We start from the raw sequence: 19,890 nt of genomic DNA on the forward strand, positions 1-19,890 counted from the left end.
ATTTAATAAAATCCCTTTGAAGTAAGCCTTCTTGCTCGCAAACAGAAGCTCTCCGCGTATTAAACTAACTACTCTATTTTACTTTGTCCACTAGTAGCTAGCAAACTTTGCACTTACCTAGAAAAATGGAAGCCTTCCGTTTCTTAATTCACAAGATTGGTATCAACGGAACATTTAAACTTTGATCACACTGGATAACTCCAGTACTTCCAGTAGATGTCTTAATCTCTTCTTCATCCAGAAAAGCGGAAGGGCAATGAGAGTGAGCATTGCATTTGCTGGTGGGCTACGAAAAGGGTAATTATACTATGACAAGAATTTACACAAATGGGTCTCTACCTATCGATTCTTTCATCCATTAGAAGTTGGTTGACCTCCAACTGGCTAGGGATCTGCTGTAGAATTGCCAGCATTCCTGTTTTCCTTCGAAAGTTTCAGGTTGAACATTCATAACCATGATTTAGTGGTATAAATTTTTTTTTTATTTTTATTCACTTTCGATGTGCTTCATGATTTCTTCTTCCAGAACGGGCAAACCGAACACTCCATTAGACCTTAATGACTGGTCTAACGACTGAGAATTGGATGTGACCTCCACATTCTTTCAGTTAATACCAATTGACATGAAATTTAGGGGGGGGTTAGAGGGTGGCATACGAAGTAGGACTTTCCGAGAAGTTTACACCGTGCCCGCCATATATGTTGGTTATCCTGGGATATTGGTTTCGTTGCATGGCAGCCTTCTTTAATGTGTGAGCCATCCTCTGTCGCTTCCGTCTTCTGCTCAAGGTCTAAGGGAAATTGGCCTATGCGAAGACGAAGTTCTTTGTTCGGCGACACATTGTAGACGTACTCCCATATATCAACAAACAAAGAACATTTGCACAGAACAGTCTCAAATTGATGTTGGTGTTGAGATAACTACATGAATTTCCAGATTCTGGGAAAAGTAGCAAAGGTAAAAATTTTAGCGTTGTTAATGCTTTGAGCGTTTAGTGCTACCCGACGAGATGCACAAATTCGATGTTCTGCCCATTAATGCAGGTAGGAAAACACAGAGAACCTTGGTTTTGTTGGTAAGAGAGCAAGCAGCCTAATTAGATATTTGAGGAAGGATGTCATAGTCCATGGAACCCTTCTTCGTCCTTCGGGCAAGGCAGTATGAAAAACGTCACCGATAACAAGAATCATATGTCACCCTGATAATATAATAGCTATTAACTTTTCCAGAATGCCTCACGTGGCAGAGTGCTCTAGATATACTCTCTGTTATCGAAAGCTTTCTCGAAATGGATGAGAAACACGTTGATCTTAACTGCTCCACAACGGTCCAGAAGGTGTCAATGTGGTTGGTACAAGAGAATCAAAAGCAGAAACTAGTCTGCTCTCTTCCGAAGCTTTCGCAATGCTCCTTGATGTGTTCCAGAATGATTTTAACTAATACTCTCTCGACAGCTGGAAACAACTGAGAAAAGTGATTTCCACATAAAATGGGCTGCCTGTTTTCTGGACTAATTAATTAACCATTGTTTTCTGAATGAAAATTTGAATTCAGAAATTTATTCTGAAAGATCAGGAACCTTAATCGATTTAAGGATTTCATTCGACAGTATATGAATGCAATTCCGAAATGTATGATTTACGAAACTGTCAACAATTTTGAAGTTTCTCCTCAGGGATGCACTCGAAGAGATAGAGAAATGTATTTATATAAAATTGTTGTTACTTAATAAAATTAGTTAAGCATCCCTGGTCGTGCTTAGAGATAGAATTGCCGAGTTCGTTGAGTGGCACCTTTCGAAATCGTGTCTGTAACATTTTGCCATCCTATCTGACAGTATTTGCGAGACCATTCCATTTAACCTAGGGAAAGTTTTTTCATAGAGGTTCGATTTTTTAGCCGTCACATACTGTCAAAAAATCGAATGGAAACTAATTCTATCATCTCGAAACTTACGTCTCAGTCATCATTGCTGTTTGGATCATTTGACTTCATCTTTCATTTTATCTTGTTTATCATCTTGCTTATTATTATTTTTTTAATTTTATCATTTCAGGTATGTTGTTTTGCCAATGATCTGCGATTTTTTCATATTGCTATAGAAACTATAGCTGGAACCCGTAAGTTTTGTAAGGATATTTCCTTAAGATCTTGCCAGTATTACTTAGGAGTAGTTTAAAAATGTGAAGGTACTGAACATAATAATTAAATGACATTTCATTTGTTTTCCAAGAGCGTTCAGCTTAAACAAATCATATCCTTAATGCTGAATTAATTCGCTAATGTCTTAATATTACTATCTATCTTCACAGTACTACCAAAGTCTTTTTTTATATCTAATTTAATTCGACTAAGCTCATAAACCGACAGATTTCGAACATAGATAGAGGACCGATAGTAGCTAATATGCTAGGTACTGCTTACACTATTCGTATACCTGCAAATTCCAGTGACTTCCTGTCCTATTAAAGGGAGGCTGAATAGAGAGAACGCATTCGTGAAGAGGTTTCCTTTTATTCTTCAATAAAGTGTCGAGTTTCAAAAATTCTCCTTGGTTCTTCAAGAGTAAGTGGTCCCAAGCATATTGGAAGTCTGATTAGTGTTTTATAAAGAGCTTAGCCCTGCAAGACATCGTCGATCCAAATGTAGCTGTCTTTAAATAGATTTATTAGTGCGCCAATTATCGCACTGGTGAAAATAGCTTACAGTAAGATTAGCTTAGGTTTGATGGTACGATGGTCGAGATGGTTGAGATTCAACCCCTTGATCTTGTTGCTCGTTGCTGTTCGAATCCCGGTTTGTCATGAATGTCGGTCGTCCGGGAAGATGGCGGGGTTTTTTTGTTAAGTTCATTGGTGGCTTAAAGATATTGAGCAAGCTTCCGGTTTTCCTGTCATTGTTCTCAATCAGAAAGAAATTACAGAATCCATCTACATCTGTGGTAAGGATTTTTTGCGTGGCCATCTCCTGTTGTGAAAATTGCCAATCTTGCTTAGCAGTGTCTTGTACTCAGCATTGATTCTATTATATTTCCGTGTATGAAAAATCCACCTGATATTTGCTTGTCGAATTTACCTAAATTTCAGATGAATCTGTATGAAGTGAGGAAATTAATTATTCATTGACTGATATAGATAGCACACAGATTCTTCGTTGAAGAAATCCTTTCTCAGATGTCTTCGTTTGAGGTCTCCATTCCATGTCCGTCCCCTAGCCCATCGCTATAATTTCCTCTCGATGCTAGTTCTGCGACTAGTATCCCATAAGAAGCCCTGGTTGTTTTTTCATGTCCTTCGGTAAAAAATGTTTTTTAAAGACCTCAGAATCTTCTTCTGCTTTTTTCCTCTGCTGGAAGGAATTCCAATTTCTACATTTGGCTTACTGAATTCCTGTGATTCCATTCTTCAGAGCAAACAGCCAAGTGGATTGATTGATTTAAAAAGCCGTCGCTTACCATATTATTTTAAAGCCAGACGCCTAAGCTGTGTCAGTAAAGCTTCGACTTACAAATAATACGTTTGTCTCTAAAATTGTGAGATTTGCCCAACTTTTGGAGCTACGGGATGCGTTGTTCTCTAAATTGGCTTCAATTAAAAAAGGTCTAAGAGCGGATGGACGTAAATTTCAGTTTTAGCAGTTGTTTTTGAGTGACAGGAAGAAGTATCTACTGTCAAACGTCTTCATCTATGTATGTCAAGGAATTCGGATTTTAACGGGCGTTGTTCAAAGTTTGGATGTTTTGTATCAGCTATTTGCAAAGTGAAATGAATGTTGGTTCAAAGTTAATCTTTTAACTAAGACCACAACAGCATGGCATAAATCTCGGACAGGGATGAATATGGCTCACTGCAACTTGAAGATAGTTAATTCCAGAAGTTCAGCTAACAAATTGATTAATCATATTGTGCGGTTTCGCTACATGCTGCTCGTTGTTTTTATGTGCCTAGCTCGTGGAGGAATTCATTTATTTGTAGCAGAATTTCCCTTTTCCTGTGGCGTAGTATGTTTATCATCGTATCTTCAAATTCCTATATCCTGTCCCGAATGCATAATATTAAAAATGAACGTCTCTTACATATCCATTTGAAATGCTAAAATTGGCTCCTTAGAAATTTTTAAATGAAGAAATTGATCATTTATCTTGGTAAGGTTTTGTGTAGATAAATCAATTATTAAAATCAATTCGATATCTATCTATCCACCTGTCTGTCACATGAATACCCAGAAATGCTATCATCGTGAAATTTGTCGAGGATATGTGGCTTATGAAACCCTCTACTTGCAGCGTAAAGTTTAAGGGGGTCATTCAGTGTGTCGGATCCGCGGAATCAAATTTTGTTTGGCATTAATTGTATCTAGATATAGTGTAGAATATATGGGCAAAGTGATTTTTTGATATTCGGAGTCATTTGGAAGTCTAAGCCTTACAGTACCTACCATTCTAATATATACTCGTATAAAGTTAATAACGACAATATTACTATATTTTAGAAATTTATTTGAAAGCCCGCCTTAAGTTTATTTTTGAGGCAAACATTTTTGCAGTAATGTAGCTTAGGATATGCCGCATAATCCTGGCAAGTTTACATAAAGTTAATGCTACTTATGTGAATTAACAATTACCATATGCTCTTTACCAGTTGCCAATTACTGAAACGAGGCCACAATTTGGAAATTAACTCGGTGGGTAAGATACTCCGCCAGGGTTAAGCACTTTTCCGCGAGTTGTTAGTACTCGCCAGGTGAGGTTTTTATTTGTGAAGTTTCGTATGAATTCTACTATTAATAGCAAAATTATAGCATCAAAGTTGTTTTGTTCGTGTGAATTTAACACATTATAAAATATCAGTACCACATCGAAGCTAATAGTTTGAAATACACGGGATTAAAGGCCTATATGTGCGATGTTAACTTTAAGTTTTTGCTAAATTTCTTTCAAACGCTCTCAGCTAAAATTCATTTACAGAATATGGTAGTGGTTTTTATTTGACGTATATCGATATTTCGGGAACAGCAACAGCACATGCAAACATAAGCTGATCTCGGGAGCAGAGCCGGGTTACAGATATGAAACACAAGTAGTGCTTGCTAGTTCTCCTGCAGCATGTATTAAACCGGCAAGTTCTAACTCATCGCCATATAGCGCACAACAAGCCTGACGTGTATATATGTTGATGTTGCTATCCCCCATAATATAATAGCATATTGTCAGCTACAGGTATTATATCCAAATCCTTCACGACTTTCCTTGATGTCCGGGGACTTTCACACAGTCTGGTGGTAGGATTGTCCGAGCCTCAATACTTGGCACTTAGTGCTAGTATTAGGTAAATTCCGGAATCTGTCGAGGCTGTAATAAAAATAAAAGAAAAAATAATAGAAATGGCACAAGCAAAATAGGAACAATTATAAATAAAGAAAAATATGCTTAGTGATCGCCAAAAATTTTTCGATAGCGAATACATTCTCCAGCCATTGAGAGCTCTAAAAGGTTTGGTTTACAAGGATCTACTAAAATCATAAAATAATCAAAATATAGTAAAATAACCTTAGAGATATAGGCTTTATTCCATAATGATTTATTGCTAAGAATTTTTATATTTCTGGGTACATATCACTTTCTAGCCGGTTGGCTATTAATTCCTTCTAATTTTCCCCGAATGATTTGAAAATTTGACAGATTTAGGTGCGCAACTTTCTAATATTGCTTTTTATGTTGATTCAGTTTTATTCTCGAACAGTCTTTTGGTGAAGATGATGAAATATATAATATGTTGGTGGTAAATTGAGACCACAGTCAACTCACACGCTTCACAAAGCTATTGCGCCCTATCCAAATGATGAATCCCCTGTTCTACCCAGGGCCACATAAAAGTCCAATTCGCCACAGGGATGTTAAAACTACTAGTCACTGGGCCAACCGTTCATCGCCGACTGAATTTTATGTTACACTTACGTAAGCGATAATATGAAGACATGACATGCGGAAACGAAACTGAAAATAAAATTAAATTTTCCGTCATGCACTGGATAATACAGACCAACTATGGAATCGAAGCTTTTCAATCCAAATACAAAATGAATGCTTCTCGCCGCACCAGGAGTTCGGGAGAAATACAAATACCGGTTGAAATTTCCTCGATATTTGGGCACCGAATGCAATTTTGGAATCGGCCCTCTTCGATCCATTCCAGCCACCAGAAATCCACTCCGACCACCAGAAACTCACTCCTGACAAATGAACTGCACTCTTTAACAGCTGAAAGCGATCTTCTTCGTCGGATCCAGCTGATCTACCTCCAACCTTATGTAATGATATTAGTGGCAATAGGAGATCAGGTCGATCATCCTGAGTGGCCGATAACGACCTAGAGGGCAGAGCTATCACAAAAATCTAAACAAATTGGCTAAGTTGACCGTGAAGGTCCGCCCACAAAGATTGAAGCTCCATCAAAGTGCTCGGTCGACACGTTCAAGCACGCCTCTGTGCTAGCCAGGCTCGGGAATGTGGGGGGATGTTTCAGAATTTGAAGAAAATTAAATATTCTTTCTTCTTCGTAGGGATGAAGTGACGGGTGAGATGAGTCCTTGATGGAATACGGAGGTAGTCGGCTATATGCTGTGCCGTTCCGTCCTCAAAGATCATCATTTTGTTCTCTGACTCCAGACGAGGAAGATTGAATTCTCGCGATCCCTTTTTGCTTGTTTTTTTATTTAATATTCTGCGACGGGGAGCAACTCGATTGTTGTCTCTTCATAAAAAAAACACTGTGTGTGAAAGTTTTCTGCATACAGATGGAAAAAAAATTTATGAGGTTGGGATGGCTTTTTGGTCATCCGAGAGTTTTGCGGGAATTGAATATGGAGTTGACAATTTAGGGAGAGAGGAGTCCTCGTAATTCATTTCACTATTTTCTTTCTTTTGCTTTGTTTTTTTTTTTGCTTCTTTTTCTTTTCGATTCATTCGACTATTTTAACTTTTTTCTTGCTTTCTTTTATATACTTCGTTTTTTTTTCTTTTCGCTTTTGCACATTTTAATTTCGCTTCTTTTTTTTTCTTGGACTTCCTTCTGGTCGTTTCCAATTTTATTTTCTTTTTTTTTTTTAAATTTTATTAACGATATGTCCCATCAACGAGATCACGGGTCTCGCGACCTTTATCGCCTTCCTTCCACGCTACCTCCAGGTCAATGGAGCTCAGCTGAGCTTGACCTGCCAATACGCCGTGACGACTGACGGTGGCATGATGCGGCGAGGAGAGATCCTGTGGGTTGGGTTGATCCTTCCACGCGGGGTGCTAGGGCGACGGACGCTTGAAAGTTGAAAGACTCGAACCCGAACACGCATTCAGTGCATCAGACAGCTCAACATCAGCCTGCTTCAACTCATGCAGTACATTTTGAGGACAGACGTGACTATGGACATAATAAAGACAATTTTTACGCACCTGACCATAGACGTAACGTTGATTTTTACGGACTTGACGACAGGTCCGGATCCTAAAACTTTCACCGACATGAGGACAGATCCGGACTCGACTATGTGTACGATTTTACCGACTCTGACGAGGACGATTCGCCGTATGGATGCCAGGCACGACCGCTTAGTACCATGTCAGCGGATCGTGTTTATTCAATTTTGGCATCCTGACTTGATTTTTGATGGCACATCGAAAACTTTGCCCATCAACCAATTCCTGTTCCGCGTGGAGACTTTGACCAACACAACCTTACAGGGGGATTTCGGCCTGCTGTGTACTTATGTACACACCCTTTTCAGAGACAGAGCAGCAGATTGGTACTGGGACTATCACCAATCTGTCGGACGAATCGAGTGGACCTCTTTTCGTGAGGCTCTTCGCCAGGAGTGTAAGAATTCTCAAGATGACTGGGATATCCTTGAACTGATGAGGGAGCGCATGCAAGGTCCATCCGAAGATTTCGACAGTTACTATAAAGCTGTGCGTTCGCTAGCCAATAGGCTAGAAACTTCCTTAACGGAAGACAAATTGGTAGAGTTGCTACGTCGTGGGCTGAGACCCGACGTTCAGAGACAGCTTCTCTATTTTCCGGTTAGTACGGTTCGCGAGCTGCGTAAGTTAGTGCAGCAGGGCGAAATTTTAGAGGAGCGTCTCTCAAACAGGCTCCCTCACCAATTACACAGTTATTCTGCTGAATCTGAAGAGGGTGTTGATATAAAGAACCTCTCAATAAATCCTCAGTCTGAGATTCAAGATCGTGATTTGGACTTGGTCTGCTGGAATTGTCGGCAGATTGGACATTTGTTTGAAGACTGTTGGGAGGATCCCAAAGTCTTTTGTTTCGGTTGCGGGCGCCCGAACACTCGTAAGCCCGTATGTCCAAACTGTCGAGTTCCAGAGCCCAGCCCCAGTCATCAGGGCGTTCCTGCATTGGACGCACGTGACTGCGCAGGCGTTGCGACACCGTCTTCCACAGTAACTCCGAAAGTTACCGTGTTGAAGCGGTCCGATAATGTTAATATGACCTACCCGGATTTGACCCCACCACCAATTATTTCAACAAAACCGATGCTTTCGGTTCTGAGGCCGTTCCACGTAAGACTGTAACAATATCAAGCGGCCAGAGAACGAATCTTCGGAGTGGCAGAGATGGCGACGAAAAAACCGAAGCGCTTAACTCTTCGCTTACGCCAATATTGGATGCGAATAATGCGCGACCGTCGTCTTTACTACTCTGCCATTCTCACGAGTCGGCCCAACAATGATATTCGCCCGTATGCGGATATCACAGTCTTGGGTGAGCGTGTTTCAGGACTGATTGACACCGGAGCCACTGTACGTTGCTTAGCTTCGGATTTCGCCCGGAAAATTATTAACGACGGTCGGTACAAGTGGGAGAGATTCCGCATCGATCTCAGGACAGCTGACGGGACTAGCCACTCGACAGTAGGCAGAGTGTCGGTTGACATCACGTTTCGTGATCGGACGGAATCGATGTCGTTCCTCCTTATCCCGTCGTTAACGCAAAATCTTTACCTTGGAGCTGATTTTGTGCGCAAGTTCGATCTCGCACCGAACTTATTTGTACCTTCCATTTGTTCAATGGGAAATGTCGAGAACGTCAATCAACACCAGTTGACGACACAACAGCGAGCAAGGTTCGAGGCTGTCATTGGCAGTTTTCCATCTTTCGAGTCGGAGAGCTTAGGACGTACAAGTCGCACGACACACGTCATCGATGTCGGCAGTAATAAATCGATTAAACAGAGACACTTCTCAGTCTCTCCCGCCATCGAAAAGCTCCTCTACGAAGTGATTGATAGGATGCTGGCTTTGGGAGTCATCGAAGAATCGCAAAGCGCCTGGTCTTCGCCAGTTACCCTTGTGGTGAAATCTGGTTAAGTGCGACTTTGCCTTGATGCACGTAAAGTGAATAGTGTAACAGTGAAGGACGCTTATCCTTTACCTCTCATCGAGGGGATCTTCAGTCGTCTCCCGAAGGCTAGATTCATTACGAGTCTTGATCTGAAGCATGCTCCACCTCTGGATGAGGCGTTCAAGGATAAGACTGCCTTCACCGTCCCAGGTCGGCCACTCTATCAGTTTGTGACCATGCCGTTTACACTCTGCAATGCATCTCAAACCATGCAGCGACTGATGGATAAGGTCATCCCTGCCCACTTACGTCATCAAGTCTTTGTATATTTAGATGACTTGCTGCTTATTATAGAGACCTTCGACCAACACCTGCTGCTCTTAAGCGAAGTGGCTCTCTGTATGAGACGCGCTGGTTTGACGTTGAACATCCGGAAGAGCAAGTTTGTCATGAAGGAAGTTCGATACTTGGGGCACGTCATCGGTAACGGGACGATTTGTACCGATCCCGACAAGGTACACGCCATCAAACATTTTCCGCGGCCGAAAACCGTCAAGCAACTGCGGCGGTTTCTTGGGATGTGTGGTTGGTATCAGCGATTTGTGCCAAATCTCTCCTCGGCTCCAGTTCTGCACAGCCCCGACTTCTCCAAGCCTTTCGCCATACACTGTGACGCAAGTCAACATGGTATAAGAGCGGTGCTGATGCAGAAGACAGAGGAGGGACATGAAGTTCCTATAGCGTATATGTCGAAGAAGCTTACACAGCCTCAGCGAAACTACACTGTCACTGAGCAGGAATGTCTGGCAGCAGTGGAGGCAGTGCACAAATTCCGAGCATATGTTGAAGGCACCACATTCGAAGTGGTAACTGACCACGCTTCGCTCAAATGGCTGATGAACTAGTCCGACCTTCAAGCTTCAAGGATTCTCGTTCATCATTAAACACAGAAAGGGATCACAACATCTGCTTCCGGATTCTCTATTTCGAATGTATTCACCAGCGGGGGTGGATGCTTTGGAGAGAAGTGGGAACAACGCAGACGTGGATTTTGATTCACCACATTTTCGGTCTGCGGACTATTCGCAACTGATAGAGCGTATTAGGGAGAATTCCGACAAACTCCCTGATCTGCAGGTGTGCGATGAATTGGTATACAAGCGAACCAATCATGCTTCAGGAGATGAGCTGCAGGAACAACAGGCTTGGAAGCTTTGGATTCCGGAGGAGCTGATGATGGAGGTGCTCACCCGTGCCCATGATCATCCTTTGAGTGCACATGGGGGGGTTGGTAGAACCTTTGGTAGACTGCGGTTGTGGTTTTATTGGCCTAAAATGGTTTCTCAGGTCAAGGACTATATCCGCAATTGTGAAACGTGCAAGAACGTGTCGACCGAACACTTTGATCTTGGTATCGCTCATAGATTCCGTCATTATTTAGGCTACGGAATTGTCCATTCGCATGTAGGGGGCCAAAAATTCTTCGGAGGATTCTTCTCTCGAACGCGGCCAAGAGTTCGCAATTTTTCTTGCTAAGAACCCAAGTCTCCGAGGAATACATAAGGACTGGCAAGATCATAGTCTTGTACAGTAAGAGCTTTGACCCCATGGTGAGGCGTTTTGAGCCAACAGGCTCTGTTGGCAGCCAACAACCGTGCGCGGATTTCGTCATCTTAACTGTTATCGGTTGTGATTTTCGACCCTAGATAAGAGAAATTATCAACGGTCTCAAAGTTGTAGTCTTCTATCTTTATTTTTCTTGGTTGGTTTTTGGTTCTGACGTTGTCACCATATATTTAAATTTGCCTCGCAAGTGCAGAGTGCATAGCCATTCGCTTATGTTTTCAAAATCGATAACAACAGGTTTCATTTTTTTGCTGACTAGGAAACCTACTCTGAGCACATAGTTTACTGGATGGCCTCTATAATATATGGTGTTGTGACTCTTCTCCAGGAAACGGTCCCTGTCCAACGCATCTTCTGTAACGCTGTTACATCAGCCCTATATTGGGACAGGGTATCGCCTAGCTCTTTTTCTGTACAGGGAGCGCACGTTCCATGAGAAAATGCGCAAATCGTTATTCCTTTGTCGTTGCGGGGTTCGTCGTTGTGTTCTATCTAGTCCGAGGCTCCTGTTTTGGCTTCGTAACTTCAGTTTTCCGTGTAGAGTTGTCAGCCCTACCCAACCCCAAACCTGGACGACCAGTTGGTACAATTCGTCCCGTTTTTAGGCGTGTGGGACTCGCCTTTATCTTTCTCCGTCTGCAGCTTTTCATTAAGAAAGAGCTCCCAGCGGCTATCACGTGTGGTGGAGATAGGGTTTGGTAGTAGAGCTGTTGGTGTTGGTTCAGCAGGTGTTTCCCAGGTTTCATGCTCCATCGTGGGTACCAATCCACATTTCGCCCTGGGACCTATACTACCCTTTGACTATCACTACGTTTCAAGTACATTAATTGTTACGCGAGTGGTAAGCTACACGCAGATTCTTGACGCAACTAATGTTCGAACTCGAACTCAGTGGCTAATATGTGAACTCTTAACCCTCATGGATTTGCATCGTCATTGTATATACGATTGACATATGTATATAATCTTCAAGTTCGTTACATAAACGCTTCCGGTAACTGACTGAGAGTGTTCAATAGTCAATAATAATCTAGTTGATATCAGTTCCTATTAGAGTTGTTTTGGCCGGGTAACAACGAAAATATCATACATATATATGTATATGAACAACTGTATCTGAATATCTGAATATAATTCCAGAATCTAGCTTCAAACGGAATACTGAAATGAACATGTTTTCATCTACAAATTCTACATATATCATGCAAGGGAATGGATTCGTGGAAAAATTTACTTTAATGGAATTTCCATGTTCATGTTTCGTCTATGTACACATGCATATATTCATATGAAATTAACATTCCCAGATTCTAATTTCACTTTTTATTTCCTCTTTTGATTAGGAAGATCCTTTTTTTGAACACACCCTCTGAAAATAACATTCTACAGCTCTATTACCACTCATCCTGATTGGCGGGTCGCTGGGCCGTTTGAAGGGTTGTTTTGGTATGGCTATAACCATCCACATTCAATTCCTCATTCCTGTCGTCCCATTGATTGAGAATTTAATCAAAGTCGCAAACATATTGGTTTCTACAATTTCAGTTTTATTCGACTGAGTAGTGTAAAATACGGCCGGGTTCAATTGAGTTCGGTATGGGTTGTAAAGTGGAAATGGGGAGGTGTTGGCTGGATCCTTTTTTCCCGTGTAATCATTTTGTTTTGGTCATTTCGAGAAGTTGGATGTTCATTGTTTACGTATTCAATCGAAAGGTTGAAAGGGGTGGTCGGATTTTATTTCTTTACTGACATCAATTTATGTGCCCAGCATGAAAATCGTAACCACTAGGAGGCACATTCATAACGCTCTTTATAGAGGAATATATTTACAGAAGCATAATTGCGATATACTTCATAGATGCCATGGAAAGCATGTACAACCCATTTGGGAGAACCATAAATCTTCATCACAAACACTCCATTTCCCCAGGGCTGTAATCAAAAACTTCTAGGTAGTGCCTACTCCTGGACTCATCTGCCTATTGCGATATTGGAATTCAGCGGTAGTCATCAAAGTGAAAACCATTTAAAACCACCTTGCTCAACATCGCAATCGTCGTTCTCGACTTACGTATGTATTGTCGTATCTGCTATATATTCAAGGACACGTGACACAGCTGACATAAAAACCTATCTGACATCAGAATATTTATTCATCTCCAACAGAGCGTGATACCCATCATTATGACAAATCACATCAAAATTTGGATCTAAAAACTAAAGAAATTCAACATGAAGGTCACGACCTCTCACTTCCTAACACGCTGGGCTACACTACTCCGCTTTCATTTCATTTTTCCTTCCGCTTCCTCTTTCCGGCTCCTTTTAAAAATCTTGCCTCCAGTTTATTATAGGTCACAAATATGTGTTTGCCTATTTGAATGTTTGTTTTCTGGTAGCCCACGGGAGATACCTCAGATACCGTTTTCTAGGTACTTTTTTTTAAGTCGCTCTCCTCTTATTCCATCATGAAATTGTGGAACCGATAGGTCGAGTGGAGTAAACACATTTTTTACTAGAATTTATTTTGTTGTCCTTTTCGTATAAACAAGGTACATCTCTGGGGATAGATTCCAAAAAGGAATTCCTCGATATATGCGAAAATGTTTGCCTATTCGGCGTAACGAATGTGAGTTGAGAGAAAATTTGATAGGATAAAGGGAATTTTGTTGCTTTTTGTATAGTTCAGGGTGAAAAAAGTTAGATTTTGTTGATTGGTCGTTATAATGGAAGTGATATTGGTTTGTAGGATTTATGGTAATAGTGTTTGTCGTATACGGTTGTATTGAGAAATTTTATGGGGCCACTACTGAATAGTCAACAGTTTAAATCATTATCACTACTTGATCCCTAGTCACCCTAAGACGGGGCTGACATAAACTAGACCAAAAGGAGGCATTGTATCCTCTACCAAAGTTCCCTTCCCGCCCTATTCGCTAGGCTTGGGAGATATTCGACTGGGTGCGTTCTCTTTATTGCAAAGTATATATGATAGGTTTTCAGTATAGACGCACAAGGGGCAGCGAGCAATTGGTGGACCTCCTCATTTTTCCGCCATTTTAGTTCGCTGTCCATCCTGTAGTATGGATTTGCTGTGTCTACAGACATTTTCTAATCCAAAGCATAGCCACTAGCCCTACAAATGGAGATTGGGATCCTTTTCTTGCAAAACTCGTTAACACTTCATTATGTTCCGTTCCCAACTCTAGGGTTATTCCGTTTGAAGATATCAGACCTTAAAATTTCGCTGCATTCCCATACCAATTTAAATTTTAAATTTGTCTTACTATCAGGGAGGATATGGATGTAACTGGGCCATAGATCCTCTCTCACGCACAGGGTTATGACACTTACTTCTGCCTAAAATACAGTGGTGTGTTAGTCTAAGAGTATCCAAAGATCGTGTTTTGGATTCACTTCCTGTATGGCTGCCCGATTACTTATGGAGAAACATTGTGACAAGCATCCCCCCTCTGCATTGTATTTCTGGATCTAGAAAAAGTGTTTGACGGTGTGCCATATAAACTCCTCTAGTATGCTCTATGACAACACCTAGTGCCTGAGGAGCTTCTGCGCTGGGTCAAATTGCTCTACCACGATCCGAAAAATAACGGCTACAGCAAAACCGCTTCATGTCTTTGCTGGTGTTCATCAAGGAAACGCAGGCATCTCAAATCCAAAATTTAGCACAGTATCGGGCGTTCCGTCATCCTCTATGGTTCTGAGTGTTGGTCAACTATAAAAGACAATGACCGGTGCCTCTATTATGGAGACGAAAATGTTGTACAGGAATTTGAAAAAGGTTCTTCAATTCGCTACTCGCTACTTCCCAAGTTCTGATCATTGAGTTCGATGGGAAACGACCAAAAGACTGGTCCAAACAACGACGGCCTGATACGCTAGATGGTCATTTAAGAGCCTCTCGACTCTATATAGATCAGGCACATGACCGAGCAGAATGGCACCACCAATCAAGATGAGCTCACCCCGCGTCTGAACAAGACGAAGACTGCAGAAGAAGGTCCCGTCCCATTGTCTGTGTTTCATCCATCCTTGCACCGTAGTATATGGTTTTCCAGATAATTGTCTCTTCAAGAATTCAATTCCTATTTGTTGACGACTTGACTAGCTAATCCCAGGTGAAACTGGTAGATGCAATACTTGAAAACTTGGCATTAGGAGTTTCCGAAGCAAGCAGCAATGATCACGTAACTAGCAAACTAATCGAACGTTAATTAGCTGATACTAGTGGTTCGTCGAACCGATGGAAATCTTTGCAACTCAGTCATTGCCCTACATAACTTGTTTTTATACCCTTAGCTTCATAAGTTTTCTCCGTGGAATCACTGAGGGATCGACTCCTGGGTTTGATTATAGACGGCTTTGTATACATCCTGTTCCTTTAAGTTGACTGAAGCATAGTGTTACCAACAATAAATAGAAAGAGAATATGCCCAATATATTACATTAAGGGAAAACTGCAGTTTTGAGGTTTCTGATGGCGGGAGTAAAGTAATTTTATATTAAGATTCCGTTAATATTGTTTCTTTCCCGGTCTCTGCACATAAGCCTCTGTCCTATCGATAGTTGAGCCCCATTTAGCTTAAAGGTTCAAATTGGTAAGCCTTGAGTTTTTAGAGTCGCTGACAGTGATGTAAGGAATTTCCTCATTTATGAGAAAGAAAATTTATATTCTACAACGTGATTCGCGAAGATGTGTATCGCACTAGACCTCGAGCTTTGCCAATTTTTCGTACTAAAAGGCAATGTGAAATGTCGAATGTGAAACCGTCAAACTTTGAGTACTTATAATAATGAAACAGTCACAACTTCCAATCCTGGATCGATTCTAGAAGAGGATTTTGAAGATTTTCTTCTACACAAGTGTGGCTCATCTAAAGTGTCTTTGTCTAAAGGCAGTACCGGCCTACAAAGTCGCAATAGTTTTCGAAAAGCCATAGATGGGTCTATGATGTGTCACTTCTTGGTCTATTGTCTAAAAGTCCTGGAAATGTATTTCTAAAGTGGGTTTGGAACTTATTCGTTCAGTGGATGTGTTTAATATGCCTACTATGTATAAGTAAGATTGTTAGGGGAACACAATTTGACGCAGTTTCTCTTCTCTTGCTGTCATAGGATTATTAGGATTGGACAATAACTGATTTGCTTTACGATTTTAGAATTGACCATGAGTGGAAGCACTGGGGTGAAGATCTATATAAAACACTACCAACGACAGTAAAGTCATCTTCTCTTCCACATTATTGGTGTCGCAGGGAGATGTATTTACTATTGAAGGGACTATCATAGGGAAAGGGAAACCTCTTGCGAACGAATTCTCTAAAAATTCAGACTTCCCGTGGTAACTACCCGGAATATTTATAGGAAAATGTAACTGGTAGAGGAAGGAACGTTGGAACTTGGAGCCAGCTGGGAAGGATTTGGTCAAGCTTGAAACGAATTACTACTACGGCCTTCCGTCTTGAAACACGGACCAAGAAGTCTAACATGTGTGCAAGTCATTGGGTTTGCAATATCTAACCAGGGAAATTTCGTGAGAAAGGACGACAAGTCCACATCTTACGGCATTCATTGTGAAGACAACATGTAAGTGGTGTCCTCACTAGAACAAAAAGATATAATCTCAAAAGTATTTACTGGAAGTGAAAGGTCAGCTACCAAGTCCACCGTAACTGTAGAATGCATAATGGCCACTACAGGGGCCATGGCGAAGAAAATTCTTATGGTGCGGCCTTATGGTATGGCGTAGAGGTCGTTGAAAAGAAGTGTGTAAGCGATCTTATCACATTTAAATTTGAAAATAAGACGTTCTATCCCGCAAAAGCAGTGAATAAATAAAATCGAGTCGGAAAATGAAAGCTTGAAGTATAAATGTCTGCAGATATTTCATATGAAAGACACAGTATATATGAATTTAGCGTTCTAAGAGCCTAGCGCACACGAAAATAGCAAAGTTGACTTATTATCACGTTGTTAAGACTAGTGAGATTTTTGTCGAACTTTCCAATATCATGCCCTATATTATGACTCTCATACTGGGATAAATTTAAGAGGGTTTTCAGTAAAACATGTTAGAAGAAGAACTGTTAGAAGTTGGTATTTTGAGGATCAGATTTTCTGAATATTTCGATTGAGTAGTTTCTGAGGATGTGCCCTGCTCCACTTCAAGTTTGAACTTTCTGTTTCCTATATACCATATTAAGCAAAATAGGAACGTGCTATTCGATAATGATTAAATATCTAAGCTTCAAGGAAGCAGACTTCCTAATTGTTAGTTCATATTGAATATAAATTCATTTGCATTTGCTTGCCCTACTAAGACGTACATCCGAACTACGTCTCTCCCGCTTCTAGTACCACCTCGACAAATTCTCATAGAATGCCATTCTGCGTCGAATACATTCTGGTGTTCGAGACTAATCTAACCTAGCGGCAAACGCTCCGGGCGGCCATATTGAGAAACTGTGAATTTGATGCAACAATCCCCGTCCCCGTCCCGGTCCTCTTAACACGTTATTACGTAATAAAGAAAGAACTACTCTTCTGGGAGAAGATAAAGAATATGGAAACACGTCTTGGAGAGCGTGAATAAGTTTGTGGGAAAAAAAGAAGCAATAGACTTCAGATCAAAAGTAAGTTGTCCTGAATAATTAAATCGTTTCAAGTAGAACGTAAGGTGGGTGCAACACACGAGGTATGCAAAGCAATTGACCTATCCGAAAGAGTGAAGGAGGATTCTTTCCTCTTTGGAACTCAAGCACTCAGGAAGGCGACAAGTAGTCGCTGAAACATGCATATCTATAAACAAATAAAATACTAGTAAAGCAAAAGGAGGCGGTTTTGGAATTTGTTACTTCAACGATCATATCTTTACTCAGAGGCTCTATTTAGGTTTTGGTAAAATTATTTACAAACAGTATGGTCTTTGGTAAATGTTCTCTCAAACCAATGCGATCTGTCATTAAATGGATATGAACTCAGGGTTTAGAACGACTACCATCTAGCACTACTTAGAAGCTGGTAACCTCTACCCTGGACGACACAGTTTGCCAACCTTTTTTGACAAAACAGCCGCAAAGGAACATCGATTTTAGTGCATCATGGCAATGCTGGTCGTTCACCCACCCACCATACAGTCTGCACCTAACCCTGTGTGATTTTGGGCTATTCTCCGTAGTGTTATCCCCCCTCAGCAGGGGGAAGTGGCAAAAGCAAAAAGGTCGCAAAAAATAAGAACGTCAATCAATAATAACATAAAAGGATTGAAGAGATTAAATTTTTTTACTGTGAAAAAAAAATTTTAATAAAAGATTGAAATATCGAGCATTACATAAGAAAACCTAATTTAATTTACAACTGAAAATTGGCAGGAACGATGGCGAAAATGTATAGCCATTGAGGAAAATTACTTTGAAAAGAAACGTGTTGATTTAGAGAATTAAATAATAAAATGGAGAGATATATATGTTTTAATTCATTTCTGTGATAGTAAAAATACATGACTTTTTCTTACTCCCTCGATAAGGGTTTATCGAACCTATACAAATATATCCTTATTTCTATCCATCTATCCACAAAAGATCTTTCTTGCAGACTATCTTTTGGCAGTTACATATCCCTTTCGCTTCCCTTTCATCTAGAGAACCTCAAGGTTTCATTCCTTACTTTTTTGTCACAATCGTGCTTACTTCATTGATCTTAGGATCTTACTTTGTTGATCTTGAGATATCTGCATCAATATGGTCATCAATAAATTATGTTTGCCTTCAGTACTAGCTAGACTCTTTGATTCGTTGAACAAATTTATAACGAACTTCGCAAATTACCATTTTACATAGGGAGATGTTTTATACCAAGCCATGTCTGTTTAGATAAAACTGGCTTTCCCACAAACTTTCCTTTCTACAATCCACTCCATTTCGTGATAACTGTCTAAAGTTGCCTCTAAACTGATGAAAAGCAATTAAAGTGGAGTACTAAATTCTATTCACTGGTAATGTAGCTTTTTAAACCCCAGATTATTGATACTAACAGGGCTCCATACATGGAAAAGGGGGGTGTAAAATTTTGTTCCATCAAATATAGTCATGTGGGGTATCAAATTAAAGGTCTCGTACTTTTCGAAGCCGTTCTTAGTTTCGACATTTAATGAAAAGGTGGGCAGTGCGGAGGGTTGAAAGTGATCATTTTTTTAACGAACCCATTATCAGAAACTACCCAACCCAAAAATCTGAAAAAATCAAAGGGCTGCCACTATATGGTGCCTAGGCTCCGAAATACCCTCCATACCGATACCTGCTCAAATAAAGTTAATAATAGTACATTACTATAATTTTTCGTAATTGACAGGGAAACCCCCCTTAAGTTCACCCTAGATTCACAAAATTTTGCAGCAGTGTAGGCTATAGCATAGATCATGATCCTACCAAATTTGGTGAAAATCACACTATTACTAACAAAGTTATACTAGGTCAAAACTGTCGGTCCTCGGCAAATTCAAGACTATGAATGTCAATATCACTTGAAAGTGGTTTTTTTTCGCATAATATATGCATATTTTACCTGGTACATGCTAGTGGGACAAATGCACACTCAAATCTCTCTATAAAAGAAATACACAGAACCTTTCATACCTGAAGCGTCTAGCTTGCGGTTTCCCGACTTGTTATTTTGCTTCTCAGCGTGACATCATTTACATAAATAAGGATTTAAACATTAGAACGCGGCTATTCCTTTCACAATGGTAGAGGTCAGAACCTGATATCAAGATCAATTAGTGCAAGAGTTCTTAAGTAAAACATCCTTTCTAGGTGAAAAAGTATTTACTCTTATTTTAGCCTTTCACTATGGTTGCATAATATGATATTAACTGTTTTCCTTACTAAA

The 19,890-nt window shown here is 40.5% G+C and overlaps 1 protein-coding gene across 1 annotated transcript in view; it reads left to right on the top strand.

Moving 5' to 3' along the window:
- LOC119651054 (protein timeless homolog) overlaps nt 1–19,890 on the top strand; it is a 543,993-nt gene that overhangs the window by 206,454 nt on the left and 317,649 nt on the right. The window lies entirely within an intron of this gene.

Source organism: Hermetia illucens, chromosome 3, assembly GCF_905115235.1.
Source record: "Hermetia illucens chromosome 3, iHerIll2.2.curated.20191125, whole genome shotgun sequence".
NCBI classification, from domain to species: Eukaryota; Metazoa; Arthropoda; class Insecta; order Diptera; family Stratiomyidae; genus Hermetia; species Hermetia illucens.